The following is a 14,440-nucleotide window of genomic DNA, read 5'->3' as shown; positions in this document are numbered from 1 at the left end:
GAACTTGTATAAGTAGTCTGTGGCTGGAGCATTAGGTGGGTAAGTAGGAAAGTTTCAAGTACAACTTGGTTTAGAATATTTTACTTAAGATGAATCATTAGTAGGTGGCACGAGAGTATAAGCAATCTCTCAAGTCGAGTAAGATTAGTGTCTAGGTAGAAGTATATTGATAGACTCATCTGACGAGCACACACTAGGTTCGTAGCTTAAGGAAGAGCAGCATTGATAGTGCATTTATATGAGTACAAGTCCCATTTATGTGCTGGTTAAAAAAAAGTAAGTAAATTAGAAGTAAAGCTAAGGATTTAGATCATCGTATTAATTTCTTGTGATAAGTATAAGGTGAATCACAATAAAGAGTCATAGTAGTACCACGACCAGTCTCCTTAAGAGTCATACTCTAAGATTCAAGATAAATGTTTCAAAGGGGGAAGGATGTTACATCCCGACCTTTCCAGTTATGTCGTAAGTTAATCGTTGTAAGCTCGGAGAGCTAGTCTATTCCTAGACTTAAAAAATTGTAATGATCAGGTTGTATAAGTGATGTAAGGATAGCAATGGGTTAGGGTTAGTATTAGACAAGTATTATAAGAATTAGAGGCCAAACGATTCGAAGGAAACAAGTTTCGGCAAAAGTTAGAAATCATTCCAAAAGTGGTCCAAATGTACATACCGTTGTAATACCCTGTACTCTCACGTTAGAACCCATCATAACTAGCCGATATAAACTCTATATGATTGAGATATTTTATAAGGCTATCTATATACTAATCAGTGTAAGGAAAGTAACGGAAGGGTAGGTTAAACAAATCGAAGCGAGTGAATTTTCGTGAAATTTCCAACTTATGAAGTGACTTACGGACCGTGCATTGGAGGTACGGGCCCATGTTATAACCAATTCTTTTAGGGTAATACCAGGAGTACTTAACATACTAAGAATTTCATGTTAGGAAGTATTTTAATTGTATAATAGTCGTATCTTAAGTGTTAACATCAAGCAAGTTGTAAAACAAAAGTCGCCAAAAGTAATCGCAAGTTACTATTACACCTTGGAAAATTTCCCGTTAACGTACAGTGAATAGGCTAGCCAAGGGCATGATGTATACGATGTGCTGATAAGTAAGAAATAGCATTTGATGATTCTAATCGAGGTTCAAAGACATTCGACGTAGAGGGAGAATGTGGTCAAGGAAAGCAAGGGATGTGTTACGTGTCGGGTAAGAATTATGAACGACAAGTTAATGATGACTTAAAGATGTCTTAGAGAAGAGTGATAATGTCCCTTATATTGGTATTGAGGTGTTAATCAAGTGTCAAAAAGGTTCCATAAGGATTGGAGATCAAACGAGTCTACGAGAATGAGTTTCGGAGAACTGGGCATTATACGGCCAGATATACTGGCCGTATAAAACATATGGACCATATGTCCAGCCGTATGTCTTGCCCAGAATAAGGGTCCTCACTGGACCAAACATACGGCCAGACATACGGACCGTATGTTCCTGTCTGGACAGATTTTAAGTATTAATATAAGGACCCTCTCTCATTAATTCATTTCATTTTCCACTCACCACACCTCAAGAATTCTCTAGAACTCTCTCCATTATTCATCCACAAGAAAACAAGAGAAATCTATGATCAACTACATCCAACCCACAAAATCAAGTGTAGAAAACATATCAAAGTTCATCTACATCAAGAAATCTCAAGGGAAGTGAGTTAGGGTTTTTGGTGCAAGAAGAGAAGTTCCACTCAAGGTTTATTAATCCATCATCTAAGGTGAGTTTTATGATAATTCCTTGTTGTTTAAGGTGTTGAAAGTTAAAAACACTTGTATTGTAGAAAGATATGGGAAATGGGTCATGAATGTGTGAATAGTGTCATTTTTTAGTAGTAGTTTGGGGTGAATGATGAATATTGGTACGTTGTGATAGTAAATATGTTGTGAATGACATTTAGAACATGGAATAAGTATTATATGTGAGAAAATTCAATAATGAACTATAACCATGATTATGGAGAAATTGGAGTGAAATGGTGAAATGTGGGTAATGTAGACGAATGATGATTGTTGTTTGCGATATTGTGAATGTTGTTATGAACGTTTGGGAGATGATATAGAATATGGGAAAGTAGTATAAACAAAGGAAATGATGCCCAATTTTCTTTAGCTTTAGTAAGCACGTTCTAGTAATCGATTAGCTAACGTTAATGCGGATTCTCTTGAAGGTAAAAACGTGGGCATTGAAGGAGAACAAGCAAGCGATAGATTAGTTAAATGGAAAAGGTATGTGAGGATAGTACTTTATTTCTATGGCATGAATCCTATGGCATGATTTTTCCTTCTCCTCCATGAATTTCCTACATCCCGGAAAGCTAAGAGTCTATGTTCGTGAATATCCATATGAGATAAGAGTTACATTATGAGCCAATAATGATGATAATGAGCTTAAGTCTAAAGATTCTAGAGTTCATGGTATAATGTTGTTTATTTTATACACTCACCTTATATACTATTTCTTTCAATGTGAGGCAGAATGCATACAAATGCTCCATAATGGAATCGGGGGTTCACGAGCTTATGTCACCCCGATAGAGTACAGTTATCTTATGTTCCCACTCATGCATTATGATAATAGTATGATGAGTACATGTTGATGATATTACACCGTGTCTATATGGCACGGGCAGCACCGCTAAGGCGGGCGGCTTATAGATGATTACATCGTGTCTATATGGCACAGGCAGCACCACTAGTGGGCGGCGTGAGATGGTACCCCGGACGCTGGAGGCCTGGACGCAGGCTAATGATTATCACACCATACCGATATGGACGGGCAGCTTATACATTTATGCATACATGATATGATGATGATTACAAAGTAAGCCAGCATATATTATTTCTTTTATAAGTGACAGTCAGATACAGTTGCTCCTTATTTGATACTTCCTCATTCTCATTGACGTATTGTTATTATTAGTACTTATGCCTCTCATACTCAGTACAATGTTCGTACTGACATCCATTTTCTTTGAACGCTGTGTTCATGCCCACAGGTAGACAGGGAGGTGTTCCTGATCCAGACTTGTAGGAGCTAGTAGCTGATTTGAGAGCACTCCATTGTTCCGGAGGTGCCTTTGATTATTCTTTTGTGTACATATGTATATTTTGGGCATGATGGGGTCCTGTCCAGTCCCTATGTCTAGCACTCCAGTAGAGGCTTGTAGATACGCAGGTGTGGGTTATATGATCTCACGAGGTTGTTATTATACATACATATATATATATATATATATATATATTACTTTGATAGCCGAAAGTCTTATGTATATAAAAGTGTTTATGTTCTCAAATGAAAAATGATTTTCTTATGATTTGAGTATGAATTTGATAAAAGAACGCTTAAGGAGTATGATTAGTAGTAGAATGAGTGGTGCTCGGTGGTTAGCCCCTGGTACCCGTCACGGCCCGTAGTTGGGTCGTGACAATTACGTTCTTAAGTTTACAAATATTTGGGTCAGATATCACTGAGCATTTCTCCCAATATTCTAGGAGTTAATGGGTGACCCACCCAATAAATTTATGGTCTACGAGTCTAGTTTTTGACACATTAAACCGTTCGTCGATTCAACTCTGGAGTAAAGAGATATTTGTGTTTTTACGGGACTGCGCAGGCAGCCCCTTTGGGATCCATATATGCGGTGGAAAATTTAGTATTTCTATATAAACAGTGGCTTCATTTATATATTTCATTTTCTCACACAAACTGATCCAGAAACACTCCCAAAGCTCTCCTAAGGGTTCTCCCACGATTCAAGCAATGATTTCCAAGATTACAACATGAATCTCCCTTCCGGTTAGCTTGTGGTGCTAGTATAGTTGTGTTCTTCTTGCTAGTTGTTGGAGCTGAGCTTACTTCAAGGTGAAGCAAGGTGAAAACAAAATTGGTTCTTGTAAATTGAGGTAAGGTTTCTCTCCTTCAAGATGAATTTAAGTTTATCCAAGTCATAGTAAAGTGGTTGGATGAGAAAATACGGAATTAATATCAGAAATTGTCTTGGTATTGTTGTTGTCGTGTGAGTTGTTTGGAAGTTGTTCTAAGTTAATTTGTGGCTGTAAATTGACGGGTATGATTTTTTTTTGTTGTTATTGTTGTTCTGAACTAATGGAATGTAAAAGAAACAAGGGAGATGTTGTCTGATTCATTATAAACGAGCTTGTCGCTCATTAGTTTGTTGGTATAATTCTCTCATGGATTTTAGTATTATTTTAGTTGTTGTATGACTTGTTGAGACTGATTTTATGGTATGAAGATGCTGGAGATGTTGTAGTGCTTTTGTCCATGTGTTATATATGCACTTTTGAGGAATTGAAAGGAGATATGCTTGAATAATCGGTGTAGAACCATTTGTAGAATGGATTGCTAGTTGTATCATGATGCATAAGTTGAACTAGTTTTATTGCATAGAGTGGATGGAAATGTTGACGTATATGCCTCCACATGTTGGTTGATAGTGTCGTAAAGGTTAGAAGGGAGTTAGGTGGAGTTGATGTCATAGGATAATGTTAAAGTAGGTTTGTCGTTCGTTGGCTAGTTATATATTTCTTTGTGTTAAGAATATTATTGTTTCCTTGTTGTAGATTGGATTGAAGAAGAGACTGTTCTGTGGACTTCTTCGAAGGATCAGTTAAGACGTATGTAAGGCTATTTCGTAACCTTTGTTTGGAATGAATCATTAGTAAGTTTCCCTCCTAAGATATTCTTTGAAAACAGAGTTGTTTGAAGTATTCTAATAATAATCTAAGAGTTTCAAGAGTCCCTTGTTGAGACTACCTCGATGATTCCAGCTTCTTATAGCTACTAGTAACCAGCGCTTTTGTCGAAAAGAATACATAAGTCATAGTGATTCCCTTGTAATAGTTTACCTAGCGTAATGCTCGTAGATAAGAGATGTCCCATTCTTATATTCCTCAGTTTCATATGTACTTTATTACATGCCGATATGTTAAGTTCATATTAGAATCAGATTCCCCTACTTTGTGATGGTTATTAGAAGTCATACCGACCCCTAGTAAAGATGACAAGAGAGGCCTTACTAGCTAATGTTAACACTTGAAAATAGACATGATGATCAGACATACATGATAGTCGTGTGGCAATCATTAGTGATAGTACATCTACACAGATGTTTTAAGCAGACCTATATATATATATATATAGTCCAGATGTTAGCATCCCGGTGATTTGCGCTCCTTTGTGTTTACTAGTCACATCAAATTTAGTTCTGAAAGTATATACAAATTCCTGCAGTCCCCTATAAAACTTCAAGAATCATATCGAGTAATAGTCAAGTACTACGAGAGCTTTGGTTTGTGTGTGGCAGCTAGTAGTGACCATTAGTAAGGAGAAGATAAGAACCTTTCATGTGATATTTATTATTTATACAGCGATGAGAGCTTCCTTGTTTAACAGATGTAGTTGATATTGTTTGATTCGATAGACCCGTACAGCGAACAACCTAGAAGCCTTGTATATACAGGAGTGCTAGCCTGGTAGATACAAGCATGATAGCTCGGTAGATGATGGATACGCTAGTCTGGAAGTACCGCCTCATTACTCAAGTATGAGACAGAGAGAGTACGGGCACGGAGCCGAGAAAGTATAGACTCACAAGTCTGGTAGCTAGCACATACGTACGAGACGTTATGGCAAGTTAACATTTTAGTATCGATGTGTTTACGTGACTTGTGTACTGTAGACTAGATATGCTAACGCTACTCCCAGAGAATTAAGTGATACAAAATTTGAGAAGGGGTAATGTACTCTAATCTAATAGTGCATAGTATGCGACTTAATAGATCACGGTTGACTACGTTTATACACAGCTATATCTTCAGTTATATTTCCATTCTATTACTATATTGTTCATAATATGAGCCAGAGACAGCTGAGTGTACTGCCAGTTATCTTTGCCCCCTTAGATTATACTCAGTATGTTATGTTTATCAGTTCAGCTTCATTTTCAGTGGTTACAATTTGCCCTGCATACTCGCTACATTTATTCTAACTGATGTCCCTCATCGGGATGCTGCATTTCATGGTACAGGTCCAGATAGCCAATTTGGCAGGCCTCTAGAGTAGATAGCCCCAGCTCCAGCATTTGATTGGTAGAACTTGGCAGAACTCCATTTCATTCGGAGTACAACTGAGTCTAAAGGTTATTTGATTTTGCATTGTGCATAGACTTATGGGTTGGACGGGGACCTGTCCCGACTATGTTATATTTATCAGATACTCTTAGAGGCTTTTATAGATGTATGTACACCTGTGGTCAGTCATGTCATGTCAGTAGAGAGTTTGTACAGGTTGAGGCCTCGTAGGCCCATATATAAATGTGTGGGTTTGAAATTTTCTATTTGCAGGTGCCTCAAATTTAGTATGCTATTAGTTGTACTGTTATATTCCGTGTTTTCGTATAATTGGAAATCGAGAAATAATTAAGATTTGTGTGTTATAAGGAAATATTTTGATTTTAGTGAATATGACTATGTTGGTTATGGAATCATTAATGTTAAGACATCGGGGAAGGCCGAGGGTAAATTTGGAATTTCGGAAATTAGTTTCGGGAATTACAAAACGGGACTTTTATGAATTGGGCCAAGAAAGTTGAAACAAGAATTGAGGCCCAAGTCTTTGGGGTGGCCGGCCACTTTGGCTTGGCCCAAGACCCACTATGAATGGTCATGTGATCATCACATGACCTATTTTGGGATATATATCAAGTGGCCTTAGTAGTTATCAAGAGCAAGACAAAACAAAACATTGAAGAGCAAAAAAAAAAAAAGCTCTCGGCCGAATAGAGAAAGGGAGGAAAAAAATAATTCCCAAGCCTTTGTGTTGTGATCCAAAAATCTTGATTTTTGCATAGTTGTGAAGTACTCAAGACCCTCTTCAACGGGGTACAATTAGTTTGGCACAAGAACCACGTTTGCGACAAGTCGGGTTTTCAAAAAAAGGTGAGAATTCTTACACTTTTGTGTTATAGAATTGATATGAATGTGTTAAGGATTGAGAATAGACGAGAATCCCGTAACTTTGTTGTGTGTAGAAAACCGTGGGTGTGTGTGTGTTTGGTGTTGGAGCCGTGGCACATATGAAGTGCAAAGTAATGTGAATTGATCTCGTTTAGTTTGTTCAATGTGTCGTTGTGGCCTTTATAACGTAAATGATCGTTTAACGAATCGAATTGGTGTTAGAAAATGATTTCGGAGCATTATCGGAAAGTATACACCTTTGGTATATTTGTGTATATCATTGTATATTTATGATACTAAAGACTTTAAATATGACTTATGGTTGATGTTAGTGAATTCGGAATGAAACGACGCAAGTTAGAACGTTCGTTGTAAGTTTTGATGTTTGGAAAGAAATATGGCAAGTAATAGATTTTGGGAAATTTTGTATATGGTTTGGAATATATTTGGGATGTGATTGCATAATCTTGAATGGGTGAATGAATACAATAATGTGGATATAGATTTGGAATTGTGAAGTTTGAATGAAAAATTGTCAACTTGTGTAGTAAGGTAGAACTTTGAACTTTGGGTTGTTGTTGTTGATGTATTTGGAGCCGAGCTATGTCTCGGGGATGTTAGATTTATAGGGGAAATGCTGCCGAAATTTCGGTAGGCAAAAATCAAGTTAATGGAAACTTTAAGCCTAAGAATCTCAAATTGGTAACTTTGACCATTTGCAGATTTCGGACGAAACGGGATTTGATTTTAAGGAGAGCATAAGACGTCAATAAGGTATGTAAAGCTTCCCACTTCTTCGTTTGGCATGTCTTAGTACGTTAGGTGAATATCGGAACTTCCGGAGCAATTCTGCTCCTCGAAACCCGATCTATAAAACGACTACTATTCATTCAATTCGATTGAAGCCTAAAGGCTCTATTTTGGCTAGAATGCGACCAAATGTCCGAAACCTATCGAAATGTGATCGGGTCACTTTGAAATCATTATGTATGACCATTTTGCCCCTAAATGTTCGTAAATTATGTCTGCCACCTCGATTTGACCCGAGGTGGGCCCGCTAACCCCGAGACGCCCTATTTGTCCTATTGGGCTCTCCGTTTGAATAAAGTTTGATATGAAACCTTCGGTTTTGGAACTTCCTCCTAAGAGACATGTTTTGAATATTATGATATGCTAAGTTACATTTCGAGCCATACGTACCATTTTGGAAACATTTTGTGAAATGAAACTTCGTATCGACTAAGTATTCGATTATATTGTACTAGGAAATGACTTATGACATCATTGTGTTTTGGAAAGGCTATTTTGAAATATATTTTGCATTTGTTCGCTCACGACTCCGCTCGTGCCTCATTATGACTTCGTTCACCGGTTCCCGGGCCGGTTATGATTCGTGCGCCTTATGATAATTCGGCCGTATGCTGTGTTCCGGTTCCCGAGGCCTCGCCATAGGGCCGGGTTCCGTTTGGAGTTATGCTGTGATATGGCTCGTGATGCGATACGCTCACCTATGTTGTGTTTGTGTTCGGGGATGTACGGAGATTTGAAACCTTCTGGTGTTATGCCATGTGTGGCGCCAGCGTCGGAGTGGCGACCACGTTCTTAAGCGTTTGCATGATTTCGTTTGCATTACGTATACGTATATGATTTTGATACGGATTTTGACATACTGATTTGTACTCCACTTTATCATCTGATTTGCTTTCGGTTTTGGCCCATATTTCTGTACTTCGTGCTTTACATACTCAGTACATATTTCGTACTGACCCCCTTTCTCCGGGGGCTGCGTTTCATGCCCGCAGGTGCAGATATTGGTGATCCTCCACTGTAGGCTTCACTCTTTGCTACTTCGGAGTACTCCTTCTTGACTCGGAGTCCACTTTTGGTACAAACACTCTCTGTTATGTATATAGTCTGTACATTTGACTATTTGGGTACGGCGGGGCCCTGTCTCGCCATATGTCTCTGTTTTGAGTTCGTAGAGGCCTGTAGTCATATATGTGGGGCGAGGGTCCTATATATGTTTGTTTGATTTGGTTTCTGTGGTTCTAAAGCGGTCCGTTTGTTATGATGGCCCTAAATGGCCCTTATGCTTATATTTACACTTTTGGCCGGCGATGTCTATTCCGCCGTTTCGTTTGGATTTGGTACGACATTTTGATTTGTGCGACCGCTTAAGACATATTTTGATATAAATTATGTTTGATATGAACTTTATGAAATTCTGAAATAAGATCGGATTTGGTAAATGAATATGTGATTCGGTCTGGGTACCCAGGTAGGGTGCCAGTCGCGGCCCACGGGGCTGGGTCGTGACAAAAGTGGTATCAGAGCAGTTTGTCCTCGGAATGTCTACAGGCCGTGTCTCGTAGAGTCTTGTTTATCGATGTGTTGTGCACCACATCTATAAACAGGAAGCTACAGGGCATTTAGGATGTTACTTTCTTTGGAATCTTAGATCGTGCGATAGAGTTGTGCTATTAGGGTGATTTTGATCTGACTCGCTATTGTGTTTGCAGTGATGCCTCCGAAGAAGGCAATGGCGGCCCAGAAGGGCAAAGCGAGGATGGGAGAGACTAGTCAGACACAGCGAGCGACCCGGGCTCGTGTCTATGATTTGCCTGAGGATGTGCCGCATTCTGAGGGGTCTGCTACATCCCCACTAGTACAGCCTGGAGCAGGACCTTCAGCAGCTCCAGAGGTCCGTGTACCCACTCCTGAGACTCCAGCTTCTCAACCAGGGGCGGAGGATAGGACCCTGAGGGAGGCTGTACAGTTGCTGACTACACTGGTGGCAGGACAGGCTCGCTGACGCGGGCGGAGGGACGATGATGATGATCACAGGCGGGACAGCCTGAGAGTTTGGGAGTTTTTATTATGTGGCCCTCCAGAGTTTTTCGGGTATAAGCCCGACGAGGACCCCCATGACTTTATTCGGGGGATGCGGCGCTCACTGGACTTGGTCAGGGCTTCAGAGACCGAGTCAGTCGGGATGGCTTCGCACAGGCTTCGAGATGTTTCCACTCACTGGTATGAGACTTGGGAGTTATCCAGGGGCGAGGGTGCTCCCCCAGCTACGTGGGACCAGTTTGTGACTGCTTTCACCCGCCACTTTCTACCCCCAGAGTTACGGCGGGCACGGGCCGACCGATTCTTACATTTGCAGCAGAGGGGTCGGAGTGTTCGCGAGTATAATCTTGAGTTTGATTCTCTGGCCCGATATGCACCGGCCGTGGTAGCAGATATGTCCGATCGGATGTACAGATATGTTATGGGATTGGATCGGTATTTGATTGACGGCTGTATGGCAGTGTCATTACAGACAGATATGGACATTGCCCGACTTCAGGCCTATATGATGGGTATGGAGGATCGTCACAGGTCTGATCATTCTGGTAGAGATCGGGACAGGAGGCCACCCAAGAGGGCTAGGTCCACAGGTTATTCCGGGGATTCTCGAGGCGGACAACCTCAGCAGCAGCAGACAGGCAGACAGCTACCTCCGTCCGGCCGGAGTACTCAGTCAGGCAGCCGGAGATTTGATAGTGCGGGACCGTCTGGGGCCAGTCAGAGCTCCAGAGCGGCAGGTTCACAGGTATCCAGAGGCCCCAGCCAGGCCAGACCACCCAGACCCCGTTGTTCTCATTGCGGGAAGTCTCATCCTGGGGAGTGCTATCGAGCCACTGGAGCTTGTTTTTCGTGTGGTGGTCAGGGCCATTTTATGAGAGATTGTCCGTTGGCTAGCGGTTCTGGTAGTGTGGCTCAACCGACAGGGTCAGCCGCCGGTTCCTCATCTGCTCCATCTGTTGCACGCCCTGGAGAGCGAAGTATGCCAGCACCGGCAGGACGCGGTCAAGGCCGCGGTGGCGGTTCAGGTTCTAGCGGTCCCTCGAACCGCATATATGCTTTGGCCAGCCGCCAGGATCAGGAGGCTTCGCCAAACGTCGTCACAGGTACATTACTGGTTTTCTCCAGATCTGTATATGCATTGATTGACCCTGGCTCTACTTTATCATATATTTCACCGCTCGTTGCTAGTAAGATTGGGATAGTGTCTGAGCCTATAGAGCCAGTTGAGGTAGCCACGCCAGTTGGGGATTTTATTGTAGCGAGACAGATCTATAGGGATTGTTCTGTGACCATTTATGATCGTAGCACTAAGGCTGATCTGATAGAGTTAGACATGCTTGAGTTTGACGTCATTATGGGTATGGACTGGTTGTCTTCCTGTTATGCTAATGTCGACTGCCAGAAAAAGGTAGTCCATTTTCAGTTTCCAGGGGAACCAGTTATAGAATGGTTCGGATCCACAGCATCGCCGAGGGGTAAGTTTATTTCATACCTCAAGGCTAAGAAGATGATCCAGAAGGGTTATATCTATCATTTGGTTCGTGTGCACGATACTGCAGCGGAGATACCTACCCTTCAGTCTGTTCCGGTCGTCAGTGAGTTTCCAGATGTATTTCCTGACTAGCTTCCTGGCCTTCCGCCTGAGCGAGAGATTGATTTTTCTATAGAGTTGATGCCGGATACGCAGCCTATATCTATTCCCCCGTACAGGATGGCACCGGCTGAGTTGAAAGAGTTGAAGGAGCAGCTGAAAGATTTGTTGGATAAAGGCTTTATCAGACCCAGCACATCACCCTGGGGAGCGCCGATATTGTTTGTTAGAAAGAAAGATGGGTCATTGCGGATGTGTATCGACTACCGGCAGTTAAATAAGGTGACTATAAAGAATAAATATCCCCTCCCCCGGATTGATGATTTGTTTGATCAGCTGCAGGGTGCTAAATATTTTTCAAAGATAGATCTGCGCTCAGGTTACCATCAGGTGCGAGTACGGAAGTCCGATATCCCGAAGACTGCTTTCAGGACCCGGTACGGGCACTATGAGTTCAGAGTTATGTCTTTCGGGCTGACTAATGCTCCAGCAGTATTTATGGATCTGATGAACCGGGTATTTCGGCCTTTTCTGGATATGTTTGTTATTGTGTTTATTGATGATATTTTGATTTACTTGCGATCAGCCGAGGAGCATTCAGATCATTTGAGGACGGTACTTGGCATTCTCCGTCAGCAGAAGTTATATGCTAAATTCTCTAAATGTGAATTCTGGTTAACTTCTATGGCATTCTTGGGCCATATTGTCAGCGCAGATGGTATTCGGGTCGATACGCAGAAGATTGAGGTTGTGCAGAATTGGCCCAGGCCTACTACTCCGACAGAGGTGCGCAGTTTTCTTGGATTGGCCGGGTATTATCGCAGGTTCGTGGAGGATTTTTCTTCTATTGCAGCACCACTGACGAGGCTTACCCAGAAAGCAGCAAAATTCCAGTGGACAGATGCCTGCGAGCGCAGCTTTCAGATGCTGAAGGAGAGATTGATTACAGCACCAGTTTTGGCTCTTCCAGAGGGATCTGACGGGTATGTTGTCTATTGTGACGCCTCTGGTATCGGGATAGGTTGTGTATTGATGCAGCACGGTCGAGTTATAGCCTATGCTTCCCGGCAGCTCAGACCGCACGAGAAGAACTATCCCACTCATGATCTTGAGTTGGCCGCGGTAATCCATGCTTTGAAGATTTGGCGGCATTATTTATATGGGGTCCATGTTGATATTTATACGGACCATAAGAGTCTCTAGTATATTTTTAAGCAGAAGGAACTAAATTTGCGGCAGCGGAGATGGCTTGAGCTACTAAAGGACTACGACGTTGATATTCTATACCATCCGGGGAAAGCCAATGTGGTAGCTGACGCGCTTAGCCGCAAGTCCGTGGGCAGTCTGGCTGATGTTCCATCTGATAAGAGAGATTTGGTTCGTGATATTCATCAGCTGGCCAGCCTCGGAGTTCGTTTGGTGGATTCTGGAGATTCTGGGATTTCTGTTCGTCCAGTTGCTGAGTCATCTATTATTCAGGAGGTAAAGCAGCGCCAGTTTGAAGATCCCCTTTTGATTCAGTACAGAGATGTGGCCCTTAATAAGGCAAAGACTCAGTTTGAAATCTCGCCTGAAGGAGTATTATTGTACAACGGCAGATTCTGTGTACCGGACGTGGCGGGCTTACGGCGGCAGATTATGGGCGAGGCACATAATGCACAGTATTCTGTTCATCCTGGTTCCACTAAGATGTATCGGGATCTCAGGTGTTTGTATTGGTGGGACGACATGAAGAAAGATATTGCTGAGTTTGTTAGTCAGTGCCCGAACTGCCAGCAAGTTAAGATCGAGCATCAGAAGCCCGGTGGATTATTACAGGAGATGGAAATTCCAGCCTGGAAATGGGAGATGATTAATATGGATTTCGTTGTTGGGTTACCGCGCACTCCACGCAGGTATGATTCTATTTGGGTTATTGTTGACAGGCTGACGAAATCAGCCCATTTCCTTCCGGTTCGGACTACTTATTCGGCTGAGGACTATGCCAGATTGTATATTAGAGAGATAGTCAGACTTCACGGAGTCCCTATATCTATTATTACTGACCGAGGTGTCCAGTTTACAACTAATTTCTGGAGGTCATTTCAGGAGGGATTAGGGACTCAGGTGAGCCTTAGTACAGCTTTTCACCCTCAGTCCGACGGGCAGGCCGAGCGCACTATTCAGACACTAGAAGATATGTTGCGGGCCTGCGTTATTGATTTCAGGGGAAGCTGGGATGATCATTTGCCGCTTATTGAGTTTGCCTATAATAACAGTTATCACTCCAGCATTCAGATGGCACCGTATGAAGCCCTTTATGGCAGGAGATGCAGATCTCCTATTGGCTAGTTTGACGTGGGCGAGACTAAGCTGATTGGGCCAGATGTGATCCAGGAAGCTGTAGATAAGGTAAATCTTATTCGAGAACGATTATTGGCTGCTCAGAGTCGACAGAAAGCTTATGCAGATAGACGACGTCGACCGTTAGAGTTCCAGATTGGCGACTGGGTGTTCCTGAAGGTGTCGCCCATGAAGGGTGTCATGAGATTCGGTAGAAAGGGTAAGTTGAGCCCCTGGTACATTGGGCCGTATCAGATCGTTCGGAAGATAGGCGAGGTCGCCTATGAGGTAGACTTACCATCCGACTTGGAGGCCGTACACCCGGTGTTTCATGTGTCTATGTTGCGGAAATGTATTGGTGATGCTTCCAGGATATTCCCAGTTGATGACATTCAGGTGACGGAGCAGTTATCTTATGATGAGCAGCCTGTATCTATTCTGGATCAACAGGTGCGGAGACTACGCACTAAAGAAGTGCCCTCCGTCAAAGTCCTGTGGTGCAACAATAATCGGGAGGAGATGACTTGGGAGGCGGAGGACGGGATGAAGAAGAAATACCCCCATTTGTTCCCGACGTCCACAGGTAATCTAAACCTTTCAGTTTGTTATGTTGGTTGATAAAAATAATTTTGTATGTCACT

The sequence above is a fragment of the Lycium barbarum genome, chromosome 1 (genome assembly GCF_019175385.1).
Source record: "Lycium barbarum isolate Lr01 chromosome 1, ASM1917538v2, whole genome shotgun sequence".
Lineage (NCBI taxonomy): Eukaryota > Viridiplantae > Streptophyta > Magnoliopsida > Solanales > Solanaceae > Lycium > Lycium barbarum.
The sequence above is the reverse complement of the archived record's forward strand: the minus strand, read 5'-3'. Positions refer to the sequence as shown.